Below are 25,979 nucleotides of genomic sequence, written 5' to 3'. Positions count from 1 at the left end.
TTGGTTTTTCTTTGTAAGTGGGGGCTTTCCTGTTCTCACAGGTGCTTTTTTTTTAAATGGTTCCATCTTGTCATTCACATGGAGGATCCAGGTTTGAGAATCTTGCCTATTTTGTGCACGAGGAGTTCATTTTTTAAAAAATCTGAGTTTTACTGCTTCCGCGGTTGGAAATCATATGTTTTCCTGTGTGGGAGGACTTGCTTTATTGTACAGCGTTCGGCACCCCACTCACAAGGCTTTGCCACATGCATCTGGCTGCCTGCTTCAAAAAGGATGGATCTCCATCCTGCAATCAAACCAAGGTAAGCAATTGACACAGAACGCTTGTGTATTTTGTGTGCCTCCATTACTGGCTGACAGAAAATCTAGTGCAGAGTAGATGCTAATTACCAGCACATCCAAGCAGCCCGCAGTGAAATCTCAAATAAGCTACATGCATAACGTCTTCATGAAGTAATGTTTGCCTGGTAATTTATGATCAACGTACAAAATACACTTCAACTGTATTATGAGAGCATTGTGAATCTGTTCCTCAGAAATGTGTCCTATATAGGTTTAAGGTGAAGGGGAAAAGATTTTACAGGAATCTGAAGGGTAGCTTTTCCACACAAAGGGCGGTGGATGTATGGAACAAGCTGCCAGAGGAAGTAGTTGAGGCAGGGATTATCCCAACATTTAAGAAACAGTTATACACGTACATGGATAGGATAAGTTTGGAGGGATGTGGACTAAATGCGGGCAGGAGGGACTACTGTAGCTGGGACATGTTGGCTGGTATGGGCAAGTTGGGTCGAAGGGCCTGTTTCCACACTGTATCACTCTACGACTCTATGACTCTATCTAAAAGACATTAAGTGGCAACATGGTGGCGCAATGGTAGAGTTGCTGCCTTACAGTGCCAGAGACCCGGGTTCGATCCTGACTGCGGGTGCTGCCTGTACGGAGTTTGTACGTTCTCCCTGTGACTTGGCTGGGTTTTCTCTGGGTGCTCCGGTTTTCTCCCACACTCCACAGACATACAGGTTTGTAGATTAATTAGCTTTGGTAAAGTTGTAAATTGTCCCTAGTGTGTGTGTGTGTAGTGTTATCTAGTGTTAGTGTGCAGTGATCATTGGTTGGCGCAGACTCAGAGGGCCAAAGGATAGGTTTCCGCATTGTATCTCTAAAAAAAGAAAACATGGTTTTCAGAAGAAAATCAAGAATATTTTTGCTTAATCTAATTGACACTGAGAACAGTGTAACAAAAATTGGCAGTTGTGTAGCATTCATTCTTGCCGTAATATGCTCCAAGAGCTTTGTCAAACAAAATTTCATGCCAAGCTGCATGTTGGAATACATTGCCACCATATGATTGATCAAAATCCTCACCAAAATGGGGTTTTTTCAGCAATGTTTTAGAGAGGGATTGTGATGCCAAGGCCTAAATACCTGAAGGCATGGTCATCAAAGGCTGAGTGATGAAAATTAGGGATGTGCAGGAGGCCAGTGTGTGAGAAATGCAGAGTTGAACACAGTTTCAGATTATGTGGGGAGAAAAAAATAATTTGAAAACAAGAATGAGAATTTTAAGAACAAATATTAAAGGCATTGGAGCCAATGTAAATCACGAGAGTGAGAGGGGAACAACATTTAGCACTGGTTAGGATTCAATATTAGAATTTTTGAATAACTTTTATTTATGCTGTATAAGGTGTATAAACTTTGGCAGTCCCCACAATCAAGGATGGCTTGCTTCCACACCAGTTCCAAAAATTGGAACATGACAATGTTTAGTTTAGTTAAGTTTTGTTTAGAGATACAGTGTGGAAACAGGCACTTCAGCCCACTGTCGACCAACGATCACCCCGTATACTAGTTCTATCCTACACACTAGGGACAATTTACAATTTTTACCGAAGCCAATTAACCGACAAACCTGTACGCCTGTGGAGTGTGGGAGGGAATCAGGGCACCCGGAGAATACCCACGGGGTCATTGGGAGAACGTACAAACTCTGCACAGACAGTCCCATAGTCAGGATTGAACCCGGGTCTCTGGCGCTGTAAGGCAGCAACTCTACCCCTGCACCACTGTATTTTAACACATGGATTTCAACTGTATGCCAGTTTCCACACAGACTTGCCAAAGAAGTCCTGGTCCAGTGGCATTGGACTTCAAGATGATTGGGGACTAGCCTCTGTGGATAAAACGTAATACTCACGCTTACATGGATACACTTGTAATCTCAGGTCACAGATTCATTCTGACTAAACATAACAGACACGCATGTAAACACATCAACATAAGCCGGTCTTGTCCACTCCTCCTTATCTAGTCTTTTTCTTATTATAACGACCTATGGTTATGTTTAATATACTTATTGGAGTGAGGAATGGGGTGAGGGGGTCACAAAATAACAAATCTCTGAAAATCTGCACAGCAAAAAATGTTTGGAAAACTTTGATTTATGCTTATTCCTTGATATATATTTTTTGAAGACTAAAAGTTCATCAAAATTTTGAGATATTTAAAATTATTTTAATCTGGACAACCTTTACTTTCTTTTAGTGCGCTAGCTGTCAAGGAAACATGCCTCAAAAAAATCAAATATTTGCACTTAAATAGTTTAGCACCCTGTTTGAACTTCAACAATGAGTGCGGCGTAAACTATCATGAGAAAGCCTATTAGAGGCTGGATTTCAGACCAACTGTTTACACTGAATGTAAGAACTTCTAATGTTAAGGCTTTGCAGGAAAGATTGTTTGACTGTCACCATGGTTACTAGACAAGGGATTTGTTTTCATACCCTGGAGAAAGTTGTCTGTCCCCACAAGAGGGAGCTGCTTGCAAACCCTTGGGCTATTTCTAACAATACTTAATTTTTTTTTATGCTTTAAAAATAATCTTCTGCAAAATAATTCTGAATTGTCAAGATTCACTGGTAAAATGTTGGGCTTGGGAGATGGGTGTTGCTGGCAGGTCCAGCATTTATTACCTACCCTAGGAAGTCCTTGAAGATGCAACCTTGAAACATTTCATGTTGTGATGGTCACCTTACACTGCTGTTAGGCAGGGAGCTCAGGAGTTCTGACACAACAACAATCCACCAGTGAAGTACCACTGCATTGTGCTTCCTATCTTTGCAAATTTGTATGATGGAAGAAGATGGAATAAACATCAGAGTTTGAGTTTTGATTTAGTTTAGACAATAGACAATAGACAATAGACAATAGGTGCAGGAGTAGGCCATTCAGCCCTTCGAGCCAGCACTGCCATTCAATGCGATCATGGCTGATCACTCTCAATCAGTACCCCGTTCCTGCCTTCTCCCCATACCCCCTCACTCCGCTATCCTTAAGAGCTCTATCCAGCTCTCTCTTGAAAGCATCCAACGAACTGGCCTCCACTGCCTTCTGAGGCAGAGAATTCCACACCTTCACCACTCTCTGACTGAAAAAGTTCTTCCTCATCTCCGTTCTAAATGGCCTACCCCTTATTCTTAAACTGTGGCCCCTTGTTCTGGACTCCCCCAACATTGGGAACATGTTTCCTGCCTCTAATGTGTCCAATCCCCTAATTATCTTATATGTTTCAATAAGATCCCCCCTCATCCTTCTAAATTCCAGTGTATACAAGCCTAATTGCTCCAGCCTTTCAACATACGACAGTCCCGCCATTATTGTCACTTATACTGAGGTACATTGAAAAGCTTTTGTTGCGTGCTAACCAGTCAGCGGAAAGACAATACATAATTACAATTGAGCAATCCACAGTGTACAGAAACATGATAAAGGGAATAATGTGGGTAACGTTTAGTGCAAGATAAAGTCCAGGAGAGTTCGATCAAAGATGGTCCGAGGGTCTCCAATGAGGTAGATAGTAGTTCAGGACTGCTCGCTAGTTATTGGTAGGATGGTTCAGTTGCCTGATAATAGCTGGGACGAAACTGTCTCTGAATCTTAGGGCATGCGTTTTCATACTTCTATATCTTTTGTCCGATGGAAGAGGGGAACAGACGGAGTGGCCAGCGTGCGACTTGTATTTGATTATGCTGCTGGCCTTGCCGAGGCAGTGTGTGGTGTAAATGGAGCCAATGGAAAGGACGACGCAGAACCTGACTGATGGGGTGGGCTGGGTAGTACATGAAGAGGTATAGTCCTTCTGCGTGCTGTTGATGCATCACCTCGAGGCCATAAGTCATGTCATAAGTAATAGGAGCAGAATTAGGCCATTCAACCCATCAAGTCTACTCCGCCATTCAATCATGATCTATCTCTCCCTCCTAACCGCATTCTTTTGCCTTCTCCCCATAACCTTCTCACTATCAGCACGCTGGGCAGCGCGGACCCGGTGGGCCGAAGGGCCTGTTTCTGCGCTGTATCTCTAAATCTAAATCTAAAAAATCTATCAGAAGCCTTCCTCCACTGCTTCTTGAGCTGCCTTCTCTCCCGGATTAGGCATTCCATCTCCTTTTGCCGTCTAGACTTGCTTTCCAAACCTGGTGCCCTTTCCTTTTCCTCCCTTACTCCATATCATTCTGCTCCATAGCCATAGATGATGTCCCCCATCTTGTCAAGCTTTCTTTCGACTGTACCCCTTACACCCTGTAGGATACTGGTCAGGTCTGCATTTATGGTCTCCCATTCTTTCTTCTCCGAGGCTCCAGGCCATTTCACGCGGGGTTTTCTTCAATTAAAGCTTCAACTGAACAAATCCATTTACTGGACCGATAACATAACGGTGCTTAAGTACATCAACAATGAAACCAAAAGCTTTCAAATATTTGGAGCAAACAGAATCTCCTTCGTAAGGGATGCTACTGATGTGTCATAATGGAGATATGTTAGCACAAAGGAAAATCTTGCAGGTGAAGCATTAAGAGGACTGACAGCAGACCGCTTTCTAAGTTGGAAGAGAAGAAGACTGAAGTAGATTCTATCTAATGGACAAAATATTGGAGGCTGTACCAGATGCACAAGGTTTTGTGCATACTGTTTGACTTTGGACTAGGAGCAACATCTTAGAAAGGCCTATAACCAAGATATGTCTGCTACTGGAAGCTGATACCTGAGTATAGCAAGGACTGGTGGCCTTAAAGATTGAAGAATCACTATAGTAGATTAGGTGCCAATATATAGTGCATGCTTTTTGATTATGTATGAAATTTTAATGGCTCCTTTTAATGTTTATTTGTAATTGTTGCGTTATACACTTAGAACAATTAGGGGCCGGTGTGTAGGAGTCATTTAGCATATTATTATATTACTTTGTATCCTGCTGTAGATACCAGGGGATTGTCCTGAGATGAATGTTGGAGTTTACGTAATGGACTGAGAGGTGCCATGGGCAGGGCTAGAATTATGAGTATAACTTGCTTAGCACTGTCAAAATATTTCAGTGTGACAATGAGGAGCCTGCTGACATAGGGTCAGCAGGCCATACAAGTCAAGCCTGCTTAGATGATAGGGATTTAGCAAATACCAGGATACGAAGGAGTGTTAGTGAGAAACTAAGTTCTTACTACAAACAAACAAGTTAACGACAGGGGATACACTAATCTGTTTTGTATGTTGCTTCAATAAATGATTAACTAACTGCAACGTCGTGAAGATCTCTTTGTTGTTGTTATTTGAGTCAAGAACCACCTTCCTTCCTTCGTCAAACGGTAAGCTTTGGGGCTTTATAGGGAAGTATAAAGCTGGCAGCTACAAGTGGGAATGTGATTTGAAATAATTGTTATTATGAGTTGGGATTCAATTTAACCATGAAATGTAAAACTGGAAATGATTGCAGAAACTTCCCTAGGACCTTTAAGCAAAGATTATTTGCAGACCAAAAGCTGCAATGTAAACTCAGTAATCAGATTTAATGAGGATCTTAATAGAAATGCAACCAACTACTAGAATCTGACTTGAATTATAAACAATATTTTGACAATATCAAGTGAATCTCTTTCAATGGCAACTTAACCTATTAAGTTATCAGTTCTATTTAAATGAAATTATTACTCAATTTCTGATATCTCCTAAGATTTATGATACGCTGCAAAGGTTTAATTTTACTCATTTTAAAACTGGAAAACTGATGCAGGTTTATTAAAATAAATATGTCTATGTTAAGAATTGTGATTTACCATTCCCAAAAAGAAAAATGGGGGGTATTTTAACAATAGAAGTCATATATTATGGTAATACAAATTGCGGTATTCTAACAATATTGAGAAAAATCTCTACGCACTTTTTTGGTTTCATTAAGAAAGGATTAGGCACAAAAACCTTGTGAGCAAACCCACTGCATTATTTAAATAAAAACTGTAATTAAATATTTTTTCAATGGAATTCTTTAATGATAATGCATCTTGCAGTTGAAATACAGAACACAAGAACCATTACAATGTCATTCTCCTGATACCTGCAATTACAAACGACCTTTATCAATAAAGTGAGATTTGAGTTAAATGGATTTGATGGCAAAGAAATAATAAAGAAATGAAAACATGCTTATGATAATAAGGTTGTTATAAGAAGCACCCATATTCAGCCTGTGGGAATACCCCATAGCTGTCAGTTGTCTGCCACTTTAATTCACCGTCCCACTCTGACATCTCGGGCTTTGGCCTCCTGAACTAAAACAGCAAGGCCTCACACAAGCTTGGGGAACAACATCTCAAGGTCCACCAGGGGAATTGCAGCCTCATACACTCAATATCAATTTCTTCAATTTTAGATAATTTGCCTTTTCTGTCTGTATCAGAACTGACCATTTATGTCAGTTATTATTTTGGTTATTTTTATTTTCCTATTTATATAGTCAGCTGACTGTGCGCATCGCACAAACTCATTCTGAGCAACACATTATATCGATAAATATACATAACATGCTTGTTAGTGCTACCCTAACAGCTGCAACAAACCCTTCAGTCTCACCCTTTCACAGATATTCCCTTTGTTCTCCCCATCCCTCCCCCATCTTCTCTGCTATTGAAAATTACCTTGGTTTTTCTCACTTCCCAAGTTCTCACTATCAGAACTCGGAAAGAGAGAAAAACAAGTTAATTTTCAACTGCAGAGAAGGTTTGGACAATAGACAATAGACAATAGACAATAGGTGCAGGAGTAGGCCATTCAGCCCTTCGAGCCAGCACCGCCATTCAATGCGATCATGGCTGATCACTCTCAATCAGTACCCCGTTCCTGCCTTCTCCCCATACCCCCTCACTCCGCTATCCTTAAGAGCTCTATCCAGCTCTCTCTTGAAAGCATCCAACGAACTGGCCTCCACTGCCTTCTGAGGCAGAGAATTCCACACCTTCACCACTCTCTGACTGAAAAAGTTCTTCCTCATCTCCGTTCTAAATGGCCTACCCCTTATTCTTAAACTGTGGCCCCTTGTTCTGGACTCCCCCAACATTGGGAACATGTTTCCTGCCTCTAATGTGTCCAATCCCCTAATTATCTTATATGTTTCAATAAGATCCCCCCTCATCCTTCTAAATTCCAGTGTATACAAGCCCAATCGCTCCAGCCTTTCAGCATACGACAGTCCCGCCATTCCGGGAATTAACCTAGTGAACCTACGCTGCACGCCCTCAATAGCAAGAATATCCTTCCTCAAATTTGGAGACCAAAACTGCACACAGTACTCCAGGTGCGGTCTCACCAGGGCCCGGTACAACTGTAGAAGGACCTCTTTGCTCCTATACTCAACTCCTCTTGTTACGAAGGCCAACATTCCATTGGCTTTCTTCACTGCCTGCTGTACCTGCATGCTTCCTTTCATTGACTGATGCACTAGGACACCCAGATCTCGTTGAACTCCCCCTCCTCCTAACTTGACACCATTCAGATAATAATCTGCCTTTCTATTCTTACTTCCAAAGTGAATAACCTCACACTTATCTACATTAAACTGCATCTGCCATGTATCCGCCCACTCACACAACCTGTCCAAGTCACCCTGCAGCCTTATTGCATCTTCCTCACAATTCACACTACCCCCCAGCTTAGTATCATCTGCAAATTTGCTAATGGTACTTTTAATCCCTTCATCTAGGTCATTAATGTATATCGTAAATAGCTGGGGTCCCAGCACCGAACCTTGCGGTACCCCACTGGTCACTGCCTGCCATTCCGAAAGGGACCCATTTATCCCCACTCTTTGCTTTCTGTCTGTCAACCAATTTTCTATCCATGTCAGTACCCTACCCCCAATACCATGTGCCCTAATTTTGCCCACTAATCTCCTATGTGGGACCTTGTCGAAGGCTTTCTGAAAGTCGAGGTACACCACATCCACTGACTCTCCCCTGTCAATTTTCCTAGTTACATCCTCAAAAAATTCCAGTAGATTTGTCAAGCATGATTTCCCCTTCGTAAATCCATGCTGACTCGGAATGATCCCGTTACTGCTATCCAAATGCTCAGCAATTTCGTCTTTTATAATTGACTCCAGCATCTTCCCCACCACTGATGTCAGACTAACTGGTCTATAATTACCCGTTTTCTCTCTCCCTCCTTTCTTAAAAAGTGGGATAACATTTGCTATCCTCCAATCCACAGGAACTGATCCTGAATCTATAGAACATTGAAAAATGATCTCCAATGCTTCCACTATTTCTAGAGCCACCTCCTTAAGTACCCTGGGATGCAGACCATCAGGCCCTGGGGATTTATCAGCCTTCAGTCCCATCAGTCTACCCAAAACCATTTCCTGCCTAATGTGGATTTCCTTCAGTTCCTCCATCACCCTAGGTTCTCCGGCCCCTAGAACATTTGGGAGATTGTGTGTATCTTCCTCAGTGAAGACAGATCCAAAGTAACGGTTTAACTCGTCTGCCATTTCTTTGTTCCCCATAATAAATTCCCCTGTTTCTGTCTTCAAGGGACCCACATTTGCCTTGACTATTTTTTTCCTCTTCACGTACCTAAAAAAACTTTTGCTATCCTCCTTTATATTATTGGCTAGTTTACCCTCGTACCTCATCTTTTCTCCCCGTATTGCCTTTTTAGTAAACTTTTGTTGCTCTTTAAAAGAGTCCCAATCCTCTGTCTTCCCACTCTTCTTTGCTATGTTATACTTCCTCTCCTTAATTTTTATGCTGTCCCTGACTTCCCTTGTCAGCCACAGGTGTCTCTTACTCCCCTTAGAGTCTTTCCACCTCTTTGGAATAAATTGATCCTGCAACCTCTGCATTATTCCCAGGAATACCTGCCATTGCTGTTCTACCATCTTCCCTGCTAGGGCCTCCTTCCAGTCAATTTTGGCCAGCTCCTGCCTCATGCCTCTGTAATCCCCTTTGCTATACTGTAATACCGACACTTCCGATTTTCCCTTCTGCCTTTCCATTTGCAGACTTACTATTTCTCTTTCCACAGTTGCTGCCTGTTTGTTTCCAATAATTTCTCTTTTCATTGCAAGGATGTTTTAGTTGTAAAAGTAAAAGCATGCAAAACTGCAAGCCAATATAAAGATAATGAAGCATTATGCATCCCAGAACTAAGAAACACTGTGCCTATTCACTTAACTATTACAGCACCCAAATCTGTTGGGCTAAGATATCTTGACATGGCTTAATTGCACTACCATAAAGTTTATCCCTGAAACAGCATGGATGCAGGGCTGGAATGTAGGCTATGCTTTGGGCTCAGTAAAATGATTGCTTTTAGAAATAAACAGTGGACCACTGTGGAAACGATCAGGGAATGAAGATTCAAACCATTCTGAAACCCTCCGATCTGATGGTCAAGCAGACAGAAATCTCAAAGGTGATCATTTACATTATACCCTTAAAGTTAGGTACGCAACAATTAAATGTTGCCTCACTGAAACTTATTGAGGGGAGAATAGTTGTTTGAAGTATGGAGTGTCATCCTCAATTCACCAGTAGCACTGGAGTCGCAAGCCAACAACATCTATTGCTTCATCATAGGTTCTAGGAGCAGAATTAGGCCATTCAGCCCATGATGTCTCCTCCGTCATTCAATCGTGGCTGCTCTATCTTTCCCTCTAAACCCATTTTCCTGCCTTCACCCCAAAACCCTTGACACCCTTACTAATTATCCTGATTCTTACACACATGCTTCAGGTATTACCCAAAAAGTGACCTGGGGAAACATTCCCAACCCATATTTGGTCTTTCCTGTATTTACAGTTAAATGGGTCTCAAATATTGTGGAATAAATGATGCATTCATCCTGTTCAAAGTATGAAATCTATGAATGTTGATGAAGTGTGATAAACACAAAGAAAACGCTACATTCTTCACTGTAGGTTACCACACATCCCATATCTTGAGAGTCAACTCTCAGCCAAGGCAGATAAATATGAAATTCATTGCCATAACCTTTGGTCGATTGAGAAAAATGGTGCTTGAAGATCATAATGTCATACCAAGCGTAAAACACACCTGGCAGCAGTGAGTCCTCCCTTTATATACGAATCTGAGAGTTGGACTACAGCAGGCATCTTAACCCCCTAGCAAATTACCACCAAAACCGTCACTGCAAGATCCTTCAGTGAATGGACATGAATGAACATTAGTATCCTCCTCCAGGACAACATCCTAAGGATCTAGGCCCTAAATGTACCCAGTCAGCTACATTGGGCATTGCATAACAACTGCATGCATGGTGTAAAAGTCACCAGAAGAAAAGGTTCAAGGATGTGCTCAAAGCTTCATTGAAGAAATGCAATATGCCCACTGATTCCTGGGAATACATTGGCTATGCCCACTCAAAGTGGAAAAGGAACATTTGGGATTGTATTAATAATCTCTGTGCTGAGGCTCTATAAGGTGCTGGTTAGGCCATGTTTGGAGTATTGTGAGAATTTTGGGCACCATATCTGAGGAACGATGTGCTGGCCCTGGAGAGGATCCAGAAGAGGTTTACACGAATGATCCCAGGAATGCGTGGGTTAACTTATGATGAGTGTTTGGCGGCACTGAAGTTTAGAAGAAGAGGGGGGACCTCATTGAAAAGTGTCGAATAGTGAAAGGCTTGGATAGAGTGGATGTGGAGAGGATATTTCCATTCGTGGGAGAGTCTAAGACTAGAGGTCATAGCCTCAGAATTAAATGATGTTCCTTTAGGAAGGAGATGCGAATGAATCTCTTTAATCAGAGGATGGAGAATCTGTAGAATTATTTGCCACAAGGCTGTGGAGGCCAAGTCAATGGATATTTTTAAGGCAGAGATACATAGATTCTTGATTAATACGGGTGTCAGGGGTTATGGGGAGAACAGTCCAAAAAGCAGGCTTCCCAGGGTTCTCTGGATGTCTCGAACATACCAGCATGATTTGGCACCAAATCCAGACTGCAAGAAAAGAGAAGAGAGATCTGCATGTCATTTTCCTTAACCTTGCCAATGCATTCGGAACTGTCCCTCACAGTTTCCTCTGGGCATCCTTTGACTTCTTCAGGATACCAGAGACTATCGCAAGCCTTGTCAAGGCTTATTTTCAAGATCTGCAGGTCGGTTTCACCACGCCAGACTTTACCACCACATGGCACTGCATGGAGATTGGCATAATGGCAGGGTGTACCATCTCCCCATTGATTTTTACAATGGTTATGGAAGTCATCATAAGGGCCTCCAAGTGGGTGGTGGGAGGCGAGCGGCTGAAGTCTGGAGTTCATCTACCACCCATCAGGGCCTACAATCATAACAACAACAGCACCTTGCACCAGGCGCCTTTTAGGGAAGCTTCAAGAGAACATCACTAGGGTTAGAATGAAATTTAAGCCATCCAAATCAAGAAGCATTTCTATAATCAAAGGCAAACTGACAGTTTAAAGGTTTTTCATTGATCAAGAACCAATCCCAACTGTGTCAGAGAAGCCAATCAAAAGTCTGGGGAGATGGTATGACTCTAAACTGAAGGACACTGATCAGGCAAACGAGCTTAGGCAAGAAATCATCAAAGGTCTAGCGAACATCGACCGATCCATGTTGCCTGGAAAGCTGAAAATCTGGTGCCTGCAGTTTGGGTTACTACCTCGCCTTATGTGGCCACTAACCATGTATGACATCACCCTCACAAGAGTCGAGAAGATGGAAAGAACAATCAGCTCTTTTGTGAGAAAGTGGTTAGGTGTTCCTCGATGCCTGAGCAGCGTAGGCTTGTACGGTCAGGGGGCACTCCACCTGCCTCTCTCTAGCCTCACAGAGGAGTTCAAGTGCACTAATGTCAGACTAGAGACAACCCTGGCAGAATCGAGGGACACTGTCATCTGAGCTGCTGCCTCAACCCTGGCAACAGGAAGAAAGTGGACGGCTAAGAATGCGACACAGCAGGCAAAATCTGGTCTCCATCAAGGCGACATGATTGGGCAAGTCCAACACGGAAGAAGTGGCTTGGGGCTTGGCGGAAAGCGACCTTGCTGGAGCAAGGCATCCTCACTGGAGCGCCGGAAGTTGGTCACGGCCGAAGTCCGCCGACAGGAGGAGTCGAGTAGGTGTGCCAAGGCTGTGTCACAAGCTAAACAGGGCCAGTGGATGAGATGGGAGAGTGTAGAAAAGCAGAAGATCAGCTGGAAGGACAAGTGGGAGATAGAGGGGAGCAGGATACGTTTCCTCATTCGGGCAACCTATGATGTCCTTCCTAGCCCAAAAAATCTCAATCAATGGCTGGGCAAAGATCCATCATGCCCCCTGTGTTCAACACCAGCCACACTTAAGCACATCCTCACTGGATGTAAAGTAAGCCTCTCCCAAGGACGGTACACCTGGAGACATAATCAAGTGCTCAAATGCCTGGCAGCGACTCTGGAAAGCAGGAGAACAACCAACAATGCCCTGCCACCCAGAACAACCAACCCAGTTATGCCAATTGCCTTTGTTCGGGAAGGGGAACAAAAGCAACGGAAAATTCCACCAAGGACCAGGTTTGGACAGCTGGAGGCAGCCCGGGACTGGCAGATGCGGGTGGATGTGGACCAACGGCTTACAGTTCCATCAGAGATAGCCATCACCAACTTGAGGCCTGATCTTGTCCTCTGGTCGAACTCTCAGCGCATGGTGTATTTTGTGGAGCTCACAGTCCCTTGGGAGGATGCTGTGCAGGAAGCCTTCGAAAGAAAGAATCTGCGATATACACAGCTTGCAGCGGAGGCAGAACAGCGGGGCTGGAGAGCAAAGATCTGCCCGGTAGAAGTTGGATGTCGAGGATTTGTGGCAACATCTACCGTAAGACTGATGAAGGACCTGAGGATCAGCGGACAAGCCCTATGCCAGGCTATCAAGGAAACATCACAGGTGGCAGAGCGGAGTAGCCAGTGGCTCTGGCTGAAGAGGAAAGACCCCATTTGGTCTCCCAAATAAGCCGGCTAGGCAGATGCAGAGGGGGGTGGTTCTGGGACGCCAGAATGCACTGCTGAGTCTACTGGAGACGTCGTGGGTCCAATCAGTGAAACGTCGATGAAAGTAGGTGCCCACTTGATAACCCCAATGACGTGTCTGCCCAGCCTTTCTCAACATCGGAAGAGCATAGGTGAGTGCATAAGCCTCCCATCACCACCGGGAGCAAGTTGACATTTATCACTTTGGATTTCTAACATCTTGCCCTGTGTATTTGGAAACTTTTTCCAGCTTTGTGTCAACTCTGGATTTTCCCATTGTGAAGTTGTGGTGGTATTGCTTGACCAGAAGTTCCTCCTGGCTTGTAATAGATATTCAATTGACAACAGCGGCAGAGCAGCCATTTCCATCCTTGCTGTCATGGTCTCTTCTTAGTTCACCATCAAGGGTAGTTCCATTTGTAACAGAGATTTCTGGATGGTCATCTTCAGTTTCACTGGTGATGGATTCATGTAGTTTTCCACCATCGACAAAAACTGGAGAGTTCTCTGCGGAACTAGTTTTTTCAGCAATTACTTTGGTTGAAAGGTCTTCAAGATGTGCTGGGTTTTCTGATGCAGGATCCCCTGACGTTTCCAGTTCTATCATTTCTTGATCTGAAGATTCACGATTTTCTGGTATTAGTTCCGAGTTGGTCTCGGTCATCTCTGTGCTCAGACAAGTTTTTTCAGGACCAGATTCTCCAGCCAATGGATCAGTTTGAACTGCTTTGGAGGAGATGCAGGTTTCATCACTGGCCCTGATATGGTCACACGTTTGAGATGGGAGACAGCATCACCCGCAATTGGCTTTTCATTCTGTTCTGGTTTCTTTTCCTTGTCCTTTTGTTCAATATGAAGTATTTCAGGATGATCTTCTTGCACCTGTGCTTGTACAGGTTCTGTAGTCGTTGCCAAACTGCGTTTGGCTGTTTGCGGTTTTTCTCTTGCCTTATCAAAGGTAGGGTCATTGACAGTTCCTCCTTTCAAATAAGAGTTCATCCCATCAGCTGCCGTCTAGCTGTATCTTGATTTCCTAGCCTTAAGTACATTGAGCCTTGGCTGTTGCCATTGCAGCATCTAATTCCAATCGTTCTTTCTGTCTTCTCAGCTGTTCCTTTTGTCTTCTCAACTGTTCCTTTTGGCTCTCCCATTCGAGTTCCATCTTCCCCATCATACCAGTACAAGTAAAGAGCCACAAGGGGAGTACAATGTTGCAGAGATACACTTTTTTTGGATCTTGGCAGTTCATCTACCTTCTGCTCTGAAGGCTTGATGAGAAGGTTGAATGTTTCAGGACCAAGGATTGAAATTCTCATTGGTACCATGAATCAAGTGAACCCCGTGACCAGTTGTCTTATCTCAGGTTTGGAAATATCTAGTTTGGATAAAGATGATTTTATTTAACTGCCAGAAGTGTTTACACATAAGGCCAACAATGTTTCTCAGTTAAACATTCCCAGACAAGAAGACCTGAAGCAATGGCCTTAGTCGAAGGATGTCAAGATAATATAATAATATAGTAATATGCAAAATGGCTCCTACACCACCCATTTCCTTCACTTTTCCACAAACTGCTTGTGTTCTTCTTTGGATATTTCTTTGCACTTCCTGCTGTCACTGTCTTTAACCTATTACCTTTCATGGTCTTCATTGGTGGGATGGCTGTGCAGCAAATTAACAGCTTCAAGTTCCTGGGTTTTTACATCACTGAAGATATGCCCTGCACACAGCATTTTGTGTCTATCTTCAATTTAAACCAGCATCTGCAGTTCTTTCCTTCACATATGTCCTGCACATATGATACAATCACAAAGAAAGCTGATCAGTGCCTCTACTTCCTCAGATGTTTGAGGAGATTCGGCATGTCACCAATTACTTTAACAAAATTTTACGGGTGTATGTAGACAGCATACTGCCTGCCTGCATTACAGCCTGGTTTGGTAACTTGAATGCCCAGGAGCAAAGGATGCTGCAGGAAGTGGTGGACATTGTCTTATCCTTCACGGCTATTGACCCGAAGATAGACACAAAATGCTGGAGTAACTCAGCAGGATAGACAGCATCGCTGGAGAGAAGGAATGGGTGACGTTTATTGAACCCCCCCCCCAACCCATCCCCACCCCCTTGCCATTGAAGGGATCTACAGGAAGCACTGCCTAATGAAGGTAGCTAATATCATCAGGGACTCGCACCACCCTGGCCATGTTCTCAGATCATTGACGCACTTGAGGGTTGCACAGGAGCCCATGGACTGTTACCGCCCGATTCAAGAACATCTTCACACCAACCATTAGGCTCTTGAACCACACTGCAGAGAGCTAACCACAACACTAGCTCAGCAACTAACTACTAGGAACTCTGTACAGGTTACAGGTTACATGCTTCTACTCGAACTCTTATGGTCAAGTTAGCTGGTATAACTGATAATTTATTGTTTCTTTATTGACCATGTTGTTGAGTTAATATGCCTGTAAAGCTGCAGCAAGTAAGAATTTCGTTGCTCCATTCCCGGAGCATCTGACAATGAAACACTCTTGACTCTTAAGTTATCCTATCCCTAAGCCCTGCCTTCCATGTTGTGAAATGCAGACAAACTATTATCTTGACCAATCTTTGCTTCCAGTCCCCTGCGTTGGCTGATGCCAATGAATATTTTTCAGACACTGACATCTTACCCTTTCAAGACTGTTATTATTACTCCTGCCCACCCCCCTCTCCCCCCCAAAAAAAAACAGCCTTGGCCCCAACAACGTTGTCATCTAACCTATCAATTTTCTGGTGAACCTCTTTAATAGTTCTCCAGTGCAATTAAATTATTTCTAAGGTGTAGAAAGCAGAAGTGCACATCATATTCAAGCTATAGCCTAACTAATGTTTTACAAAATGGTACCATCCTGTTCTCATATTCTATGCCACAGCGAATGAAAGCCAACATTCTGCAGGACCGCTTCACCACCCTATCTGTCTGTACTGCTGGGATCTTTAAACTTGTACACCAAAGTCTCTTTGCTCCTCAATACTTTTGGAGCCCTACTGTTCATGGTCTATATCCTACCTTTATTTATCAATTATTGATCTGGCCAATTTATCAGCTAGTCATTGCTCAATAACAGCTGATAATCCAGCAACATGTTACTTTTTTAAATCCCTTTTTTTTTTCAAATTTTGCATAGCCTTGCTACTCTCTAACTCCCAACTCCGCCAGTACTGTGCTCTTCCACAGCTAATCTATTGTACAACCATATTTATCATCACTCCAATACACAGTGCATCTTCTGGTGCCAAGGCATAAACTGCAGCATTCCACTCCAAAATTCTTTGTTTAGTTTAGCGATACAGCTAAAGGCTAAGGGTTGACCCTTCAGCCCACTGAGTCTGCGCCGATCAGCGATCCCCGCACACTAACACTATTCAAGAGACTGCTAGATAGAGCTCTTAAGGATAGCGGAGTCAGGGGATATGGGGAGAAGGCAGGAACGGGGTACTGATTGAGAATGATCAGCCATGATCACATTGAATGGCAGTGCTGGCTCGAAGGGCCGAATGGCCTCCTCCTGCACCTATTGTCTATTGTCTATTGTCTACTATCACACATTAATGACAATTTTACCAAGCCAATTATCCTACAAACTTGTATGTCTTTGAAGTGTGGGAGGAAACCGAGGTCACGGGGAGAACGTACCAACTCCAAACAGACTCCATAGTTAGGATCGAATCTGAGGCAGCAAACCTACCGTTAGGTCACCTTGCTGCCCTACAGTTTTCTTGCTTCTTTGACATTTTGTTAATATGCACTTTGAATCTCTGGCCAAGCCTTTGGTCATCTATCTCTCCATGGGTTGAAAATATGGTTAACAAAGGTCTCAAGAAGTACCTTAAGATATTGAGGATCCAAGTAAATGTAGATTGTTGCAGTTTTTAAGATATCTATGCTGCCGGTTCATGTATACTCTCTTTTGTACTTTGCATTATGGCTGTTTGGTTGAAGTATTTACTGATGGTTGCATCCTTACTTCATCTAATAGTGAGATTGCTTCTGGCCTGCTTCTAAATACCCTCGCCAGTTGACTAAGAATGTGAGAATGGGGTGGCACGGTGTTAAGGGCCTGTCCCACTTAGGCGACTGCCGGCGACTGTCAAAGTCGTAGCAGATCGCCGAACTTTTCTTTTACCCGATGACAATGACCACGACAATGCCGAGTCAGGTCGAGATTACACCGTTTTCGGAAACATCGCGAAATTCCCACACTGTCAATGCTTCTCTGGTGTCCTAATTTTCGCTGAAATCACTGATAAGTCGGTAAGTACTTGAGAGTTTTGAACTATAACATCTTGTATGGGTTACTTAAAAACCAAGCATCACTGTAACAAGGCATAAACTGGATTTGCTTCCAGTTTACTAATAGCTGTATTTTTTTTTTTTAATTAAAAAGTTGGATTTTTGTGAAAAGTGGATTTTTGTGAAAAGTGTGTGGGCATTCTTTGAAAATGTACGGGAGATGCATATCTGGTTTCTGGGTTGCATATCTCGGTTGGGAGCCCACTTTAAATGTAATGGCTGATGGCCATAAACATTGCGAAATTCCCACGCTTATGTTACCGTCAAACTGTCGCCTCCAATCTACCTGTCAAATGTCCTGACGGTAAATAAATTGGTTAAACACAAGCATTTTATGGTATTTTGAAATGACTTTACTTATTTTAATATAATGTGCTTCTAAATGCATCAAAGAGAACCTAGCAAACCTGTGGACAGCAGGCGACAGCGCCCACAATAAGCAACGAAACCTGGCGACAAGCCAGTTGTCGCCGAGAAATTTCACTCAGGTGATTTCTCAGCGACGCGCTGATATCCACTACGTTTCTTGGAAGACTCCTCACGATCATGTCCGGGACACCCCGGCGAACTGTCGGCGACGGCCTAGTCGCCGGCAATCACCTTAAAATCGCCTAAAGTGGGACAGGCCCTTTAGCATTGCTGCCTTACAGCACTTGTAGCGCCAGAGACCGGGTGTTTGATCCTGATTATGGTTGCTGTCTGTACAGAGTTTGTGCGTTTTCCCCGTGATCGCGTGCGTTTTCTCAGAGATCTTCGGTTTCCTACCAAACTCCAAAGACGTACAGGTTTGTAGGTTAATTGTCTTGGTATAAGTGTAAATTGTCCCTAGTGTGTGTAGGACGGGGATCGCTGGCTGGTGGGCCGAAGGGCCAGTTTCCACGCTGTATCTCTAAACGAAATAAACCTATTCCTACGTTTTATGCAAAGACATTCAGCTACTCAATCCTGTCGTCTTTTGTAATCAGCACGTCTTCATCACTTTTCCAGCACAACACATTTCGAATGTGCAGTTTTGACTGCCTGTGGCAGTTGTTGTGCTTTTAATTATATTGCCTGAAACTTGTAAATAACTAAATAGGTAGCTAAAAATAAGCAGGAATCATTGCTGTTAAAACAAACTGTGAAAAACATTCTAAGCTGCATCCTTCAGTGATGAGGAGTAGGTAATCATGAAAACTTATAGTTCATCGAATTGTGCAATAATGTTACTGTTTTCAGGAGCTGTTGCTGGCAATGTTGAGTTGTTTGTTCTCACAGCCGACACACGCACATCCCTTCCATATACATATCCACTTATAAAAATATAGTATTTAATTATTTATTCATGTTTATGGTGTACATAGAGACCGGGAACTTAATCATCTTGCAAAGGCCCAGAATATGCTTGCGGCAAATTTCCCACATTTCCATAAGTTTGGTCGACTAGGATTGTTTGGATTCTATGAGGTGGTGTGGACTGCAAGTGATAACGAGTTTGACAGTTTCTGCTGTCAGAGATCTTTTTTTTTAAAAAGGACATGTCTCTGATGGTGACATTTCGATTAAAGATGAAAATTATTTACTTGTGTCTAATAATTGGACTGTACTAGGAAATGGCTGCATTGAACATTGATACACAATTGAGTCACAATGGAGAAAATAGTGATATTGTCAAGGAGATATTTGAAACAACCTTTACTCATTTACATTCAGAAATAAATGTTTTAGTGGGATCTTACGGTTCATTGGGAAAGATACTAAGGACCCAGACCCACACTCCCAATCCTCTTCTGCACTAATCCTATACCTACATCTTATCCTCTCTCCTACACTGCCCCCATTATGTCCTTTCCTTTCCTAACATACACCATCCACTCCATCTTAATCTGAGCATTTACTTGTGACCGTCTCCTACATTACATAGATGTTTAACTCTCAAGTGTAGAACTGTGAAAAGCTTACTCAAAGTCCTTCATCACTTTCATTTGGGATAAGGCGAAGGCGGTGAGGAATAGGAGTTAGGAACATAAACTTATTTTCCCAGTTTGGGGAAAATCACAGGCATATTCAATAAATCGACTCATTGAGTAATAAAAGTACAAAGCAGGGAAACAAGCCCTTCGACCCAACTTGGCCCAACTAAGGGCGGCAGGGTGGCGCTGCGGTAGAGTGGCTGCCTTGCAGCGCTAGAGCTCCGGGTTCGATCCTGACTACGACTGCTTGTCTGTACGGAGTTTGTACATTCTCCCCATGACCTGCATGGGTTTTCACCAAGATCTTTGGTTTCCTCCCACACTCCAAAATCATACAGATTTGTAGGTTGAGTGGCTTGGTATAAATGTAAATTGTACCTAGTGTGTGTAGGATAGAGATAATGTCTGGTGATTGCTGGTCAGTGCAGATTCGGTGGGCAGAAGGGCCTGTTCCCGCGCTGTATCTCTAAACTAAACTAAACTAAACTATCTATGCCGACCAAAATGACCGAAACTCGTCCCATTTGCCTGTGTTCGGCCCATAAGTCTCTAAACCGTACCTATCCAAATGCTTTTTTAACATTGTAATTTCACCCAGCTCTACCACTGGCAGCTCATTTACATACCCAACACCCTTTGCCTGGAAAATGTTGTCCCTCAGATCCCTTTTAAATGTTTTCACTCTTGTCTTAAGGAATATCATTTAATTTTAGGTACCCCTGCTCTGGGAAAAAGGCTATTCACCTTATCTATGTCCCTCTTGATTTAGTGCTCCTTTATAAAATCACCCTTCAGTATCCTATGCTCTAAGGAAAAAAAAAAAACAGACTATCTAATCTCTCCTTATAAATCAAGCTATCTCGTCCCAGTAGCATATTTATGAATCTTTTCTCCACCCATTCCAGCTTAGTCATAATGTCATACAGCATGAAAACAGGCTTTCGGCCCAACTTGCCGATACCGACCAAGATGCCCCATCTACACCTGCCCGCATTTGGCCACATATCCCTCTGAACCTTTCCTTTCCAAGTAGCTGTCCAAATATCTTTTAAATTTTGTTTCAGTACGCTGCTTCAACTACCTCCACTGGCAGCTCATTCCCTGTACTCACCACCCTCTGTGTGAACAATTTTTCCCTCAGGTTCTTATTAAATCTTTCCCCTTCAAGTCTTGCTGGATTACACAAGGAAAGTATGTAGATGAAACTTAATAGCTTTTACAAACTTGGTTAGAACTGATTCGTTTTTAACTTGTCGGCAGGTCCACGGTCATTTTTACCAACCTACTATCCTTTAAGGAGATTCTTTAAGGGTATTCTTTAAAGCAATATCCTTTAAGAGTATTCCTTCTCTGCTTATCATTTTTGCCAACATATCAATCGAATGGCTGGGAAATTAGCTCCATGTTCCCCACTGTCTGGTATTTTGTGTAAAGTTGAATTTTACGATACGATACGATACAATACAATAAAACTTTATTCATCCCCGGAGGGAAATTGGTCTGCCAACAGTCACAACACACAAGGTACACGAAAACTTGAAATTAAAAGTGAAAACAACAAGGAAAAGACGAGCAACTGTTGGCTGGCTGCCGTGTGCACAGCTCGTTCACCGGAACAAATGAACAAACAAGCAAACAAACACAGACTTATCCCTTTGGCAGAGGATTCTATTTTGAGGTGCATGCTGCTTTGAATAACATCAGAAATACCTCATTTGCCTGCCTAAATCCCCCATCGCACAAGCTATCAATTGAGTCAAGTCAAGTCAAGTCAATTTTATTTGTATAGCACATTTAAAAACAACCCACGTTGACCAAAGTGCTGTACATCTGATTAGGTACTAAGGAAAAAAATGAAACATACAGTAGCACGCAAACAGTTCACAGCGCCTCCTCAGTGAGCCTCAAACGCTAGGGAGTAGAAATAGGTTTTGAGCCTGGACTTAAAGGAGTCGATGGAGGGGGCAGTTCTGATGGGGAGAGGGATGCTGTTCCACAGTCTAGGAGCTGCAACCGCAAAAGCGCGGTCACCCCTGACAGGTAACCCTTCTGTTCAATAGTAATGTGGCTTCCTTGCTAATTTCGTTTAAGAGTTATAGAGGAATAATTGTGGGCAGCCTTTGTAGTGCCAGTTCTTGGCCCAATTTTCTGCCCGGTTGAGTTTCTACCTTTTCTGGCCTTACCATTTTTACCTCAGTAAGTGCATAAATCTGCACTGATTACATTAATCAGTAGCACAATGCACTTATTTGGAGAATGGCAATGTTTTCCGTGTAATATTCTGCCTTGTATTTATAAGGCCCTCAGCACTAAATCAACAGTGGCTAAACTTTGGCTGAACCAGTATGCTGTTAAATATTATTGATTGTAATATCTTACTATTAATCTTAAAATTGGCCCCCTAATGCTTGTTAACAATAAAAATACCACCAGTCATTTGCAAAGATTACTGAAACATATTGGTACCACTCTGAGAAACCTGAGAATGAATTTAAGGAAGTACAGGCCATTACAGAAGCAACAGTTTGTCATATAAAGAAAAAACAAAATGCTGAAGAATACAAGAGAAGATCCGAAATGTCCATTTTCCTCTACAGATGCTGCCTGGCCCAATGCGCTCCTCCAGCAGTATCCTCGGACTATCTTTGATCGGACTTTACTGGCTTTACCTTGCACTAATTGTTATTCCCTTCTCGTATCTACATGCTTTAAATGGCTCGGTTGTCATCATGTATTGTCTTTCTGCAGTTGGGTTAGCATGCAACAAAAGCTTTTCACTGTACCTCGGTACGCGTGACAATAAACAAAACTGAACAGTATGGTTTTTGCTTCAGAATCCAACATCTGCAGCTGTTTTGTCTCCAAAAATTGTTATCGATACATAGCTACATAGACAATAGGTGCAGGAGTAGACCGTTCAGCCCTTTGAGCCAGCACCGCCATTCAATGTGATCATGGCTGATCATCCACAAACAGTAAGTTATTTTGTTCAGGTTTCCCTAAGGCTGTTCATTAAGATGACATTGTAATAATTAATCTATGGTCACATGCCATAAGATGCTGCCATGAAATTACAACTATTCTCCAACAATGACTTTTATCTCTCTACAAGCAATCTTTAATAATGCTTATGACAATGGAGGTCATTTGCACATCAATCTAACATTCTTGAACAAGCGCTACTGTAATTGTGGTTTAGAAGGTTAAAACATTCTAAACCATGATTACAGTAACCCTTGTTGAAGGTTGGACAAACTTGGATGGTTTTCTCAGGAGCCTCTGTTGCTGGGGATAGTCCTGAGAGAATATTCTTAAATCATGGAGTCACAGAGACGGTGGACAATTAGAATTTTTTCCCCAGGATGGAAATGTCAAAGACTACTGGGATTTGTTTAAGGTGAGCGAGGCAAAGTTTAAAGGAGATGTATGGGGCAGGTTTTTTACAGGGAGAATGGTGGATACTTAGAACGTGCTGCCAGGGATGGTGAGAGAGGCAGATGCAAGGGTGGCATTTTAGAGTCTTTTTCAAAGGCACATAGATTTGCAGGGAATGGAGGGATATGAATCATGTGCAGGCAGAGGAAATTAATTTAACTTGGCCTCATGTTCAGCACTGACATTGTGAGATTCCACTGTTGCATTGTTCTATGTTCTATGACTGCAAAACCAAGAAAAACTGACAACATGAATCAAGGCTGTAATATGTGACATCTTCATTCATATTGTCAATTTTTCTTGCATATGCAATCGTAGAACAAAGAACATGGTTGCAAATTATCACTCAACTTTATAAGTGACATGGTTTATTTTCATACTTCAAGCTTCTGTCGTTTTGGTATCACATAGACAATAGACAATAGACAATAGGTGCAGGAGTAGGCCATTCAGCCCTTCGAGCCAGCACCGCCATTCAATGCGATCATGGCTGATCACTCTCAATCAGTACCCCGTTCCTGCCTTCTCCCCATACCCCCTCACTCCGCTATCCTTAAGATAAAGTTGAGTGATAGTTAAGGGCCTGTCCCACTGCCATAATTGTAGCAGGTCACCGAGAAACAGGCAACTGGACCCCCCAGCGACAATGTCTATGACAAGCAACAACAACCTATCACCTAGTCGACATCAAGCTATGGCAAGCTACTGACAACCGGCGACCCAATCGTCATGAGTAGGACGTCCACCTACGACCGCACCTACGACAATCTATGACGACACCTACGACAACCTACCGCCATAGAGGTGACAACCTACGACAACCGAAGTCAACCTACGTCCACCCAGGACAAGCTACGACAAGCTACGACCCTGACGACTGAAGACAACTGAAGACAATTCAAGTTGCACCCAATTTCCTTATAAAAGGGGGTGTATGGTAGGGTTTCCAATCATTTTGCATCATGACTATTTGAAAGTGATGCCGTGAGAAACTACTCTGAAATACAATAACTTCATACATCAATTTTCCGTCAAAATGTCAAGAATTTCCTTTATTGATATTGAAACAAACAAAATTTTTAAAAAGGTTGATAAGAACATACAACTGTCCATACAAAAATATTGTAATAAACTTCAAACTTCAAACTTTAAACTGAATACAAGTGCAAAAACATTCAAAACCTAACATCATTTATGGACACATTACACTGATGGGTGATCAAATCAAGTCCACACTTGGAATTCATCGAAGTCAGCACCAGCGACAACCTACGTCACCTGGCGACAACCTATGACAGCTCCTACGTCAGGATACGTCAAGCTACGCTCATTGGCGTCAAACACACTGTCGCCGAAAAATTGTCAACATTCTGAAAATCCAGCGGCAACCAGAAAGATGTTACGACTCTTTGGAGACTACTCACAACCATACAGGCGACACTCCGGCGACAGCCTAGTCACCTGTAGTCGCCTAAAAAATCGCCTAAGTGGGACAGGCCCTTTAGTTAGTCTGTTGAATAATCACATTTTGAAAGAATATCTCTGATGTGTAATTAGGCTGTCCAAACAATCGAGGATGGGAATTCATTTGTATCATTTTGTTGGTGTAACAGCAATATCGTCAGTTGTTCCAACTTTGTTTGTGAAAGTCGCATGAAGAGCCTGAACTTCAAATGCCATGTTCACAGAAGATTTCCCTGGGTGATGCTGCACTGAACCAGGCATTGTCAGTTCTCTATTGATGTATCGCAGTTGTTACAATGTAACTGAGCCGTGTAATTTTTGCAGTCGGCTCCTAAAACAACATGCCACTGTAGGAGCAAGACTCTTATAAATGAATGGATGTTGCAATGGTGAGTGAATGGTCCCGGAGGGTCAAAGGAACCTGGATGGGCTACTGGAGAACAGAGGCACACAGGGCACAAACACTATTAAGGGCTGCTGCCAGACATTGGTGTCAGGAAGTACCAGGGAAGTCTTCGTAAAGACATGAGTGCATTCTCTGAGTGCCTGTACTTTTCTGATGAGCCGCTGTTGCCTGCTCCTCTGGGCTGATGAAAAAGTAGATTTTCTCCTCTACCTGAGTGTAAGGTTTGGGTGTTCTGCTTTATGCAGCAATGAGCAACAAACTGGGAGAAGTGGGAGAGATGTGCGTCAAGAGTTTTGAATGATCCCTAGTCTAGGAAACTGAGAAGGACTGCCCTCTTCCTCAGCGAACGATGGAGTATATGAGGTTATTTTTGAACATGTGGAAGTTTGAATGGTGGTGGTTTAAATGGAACAACATCATGGGAAATGGAATTAGTAAATGTTGGTTGTTCTTTGGATAAATAATTAATGTTGTTTTACAGACCAGAGAGGTTGAAAATCTCAATACAAGTGATTTTTGAGGATTACACTTGTATTGATATCATTTGAGGAAGTATAATATAAATGGGAATTTATGTCAGGAAGAACAAAATACTCACTCATAAGATCATAAGTGAAATGAGCTGAATTAGGCCTTTCGGCCCATTGTCTATTCTGCCATTCAAACAAGGCTGATCTATCTCTCCCTCCGAATCCCATTCTCCTGCCTTCTCCTTATAACCTCTGACACCTGTACTCCAAGATATTTTGTTGACAGATTTTCTAAAGGGTGTTGAATCATTTTTGTTTCTGAAATAAATGAATCCACAAGCCAATATTTCTCCAGTGCCATTGGTTATACAAATTGAATTTATACTTGTTTGAATGGACAAAAAGCTGTAATTTTACCTTTCAAAAATTGGTAGTTTTATAATTTGAATGATTCAATGAATTCTTCCAGTGTCCAGTTATGGACTCAAGGGTTGCTGAACAATAGAATTATGCCACTCAAATGAAAGACAAAAAAAAGTGTGATTGCACAATATGAATAATATCCATTCTACCATCTAATCAATATTTCTCTAA

The 25,979-nt window shown here is 42.5% G+C and overlaps 1 long non-coding RNA gene across 1 annotated transcript in view; it reads left to right on the top strand.

Moving 5' to 3' along the window:
• The first annotated feature begins 228 nt into the window (after positions 1-228).
• Positions 229-25,979, top strand: part of LOC144592447 (uncharacterized) — a 237,528-nt gene continuing 211,777 nt past the window's right edge. Inside the window, exon 1 of the long non-coding RNA XR_013547128.1 lies at positions 229-302. This is a non-coding gene — a long non-coding RNA (uncharacterized LOC144592447). The remainder of the gene's footprint in view (positions 303-25,979) is intronic.

The sequence above is a fragment of the Rhinoraja longicauda genome, chromosome 3 (genome assembly GCF_053455715.1).
Source record: "Rhinoraja longicauda isolate Sanriku21f chromosome 3, sRhiLon1.1, whole genome shotgun sequence".
Classification (NCBI taxonomy): Eukaryota; Metazoa; Chordata; class Chondrichthyes; order Rajiformes; family Arhynchobatidae; genus Rhinoraja; species Rhinoraja longicauda.
Note: the sequence above shows the minus strand (reverse complement) of the source record. Positions and strands in the feature narration are given on the sequence as shown.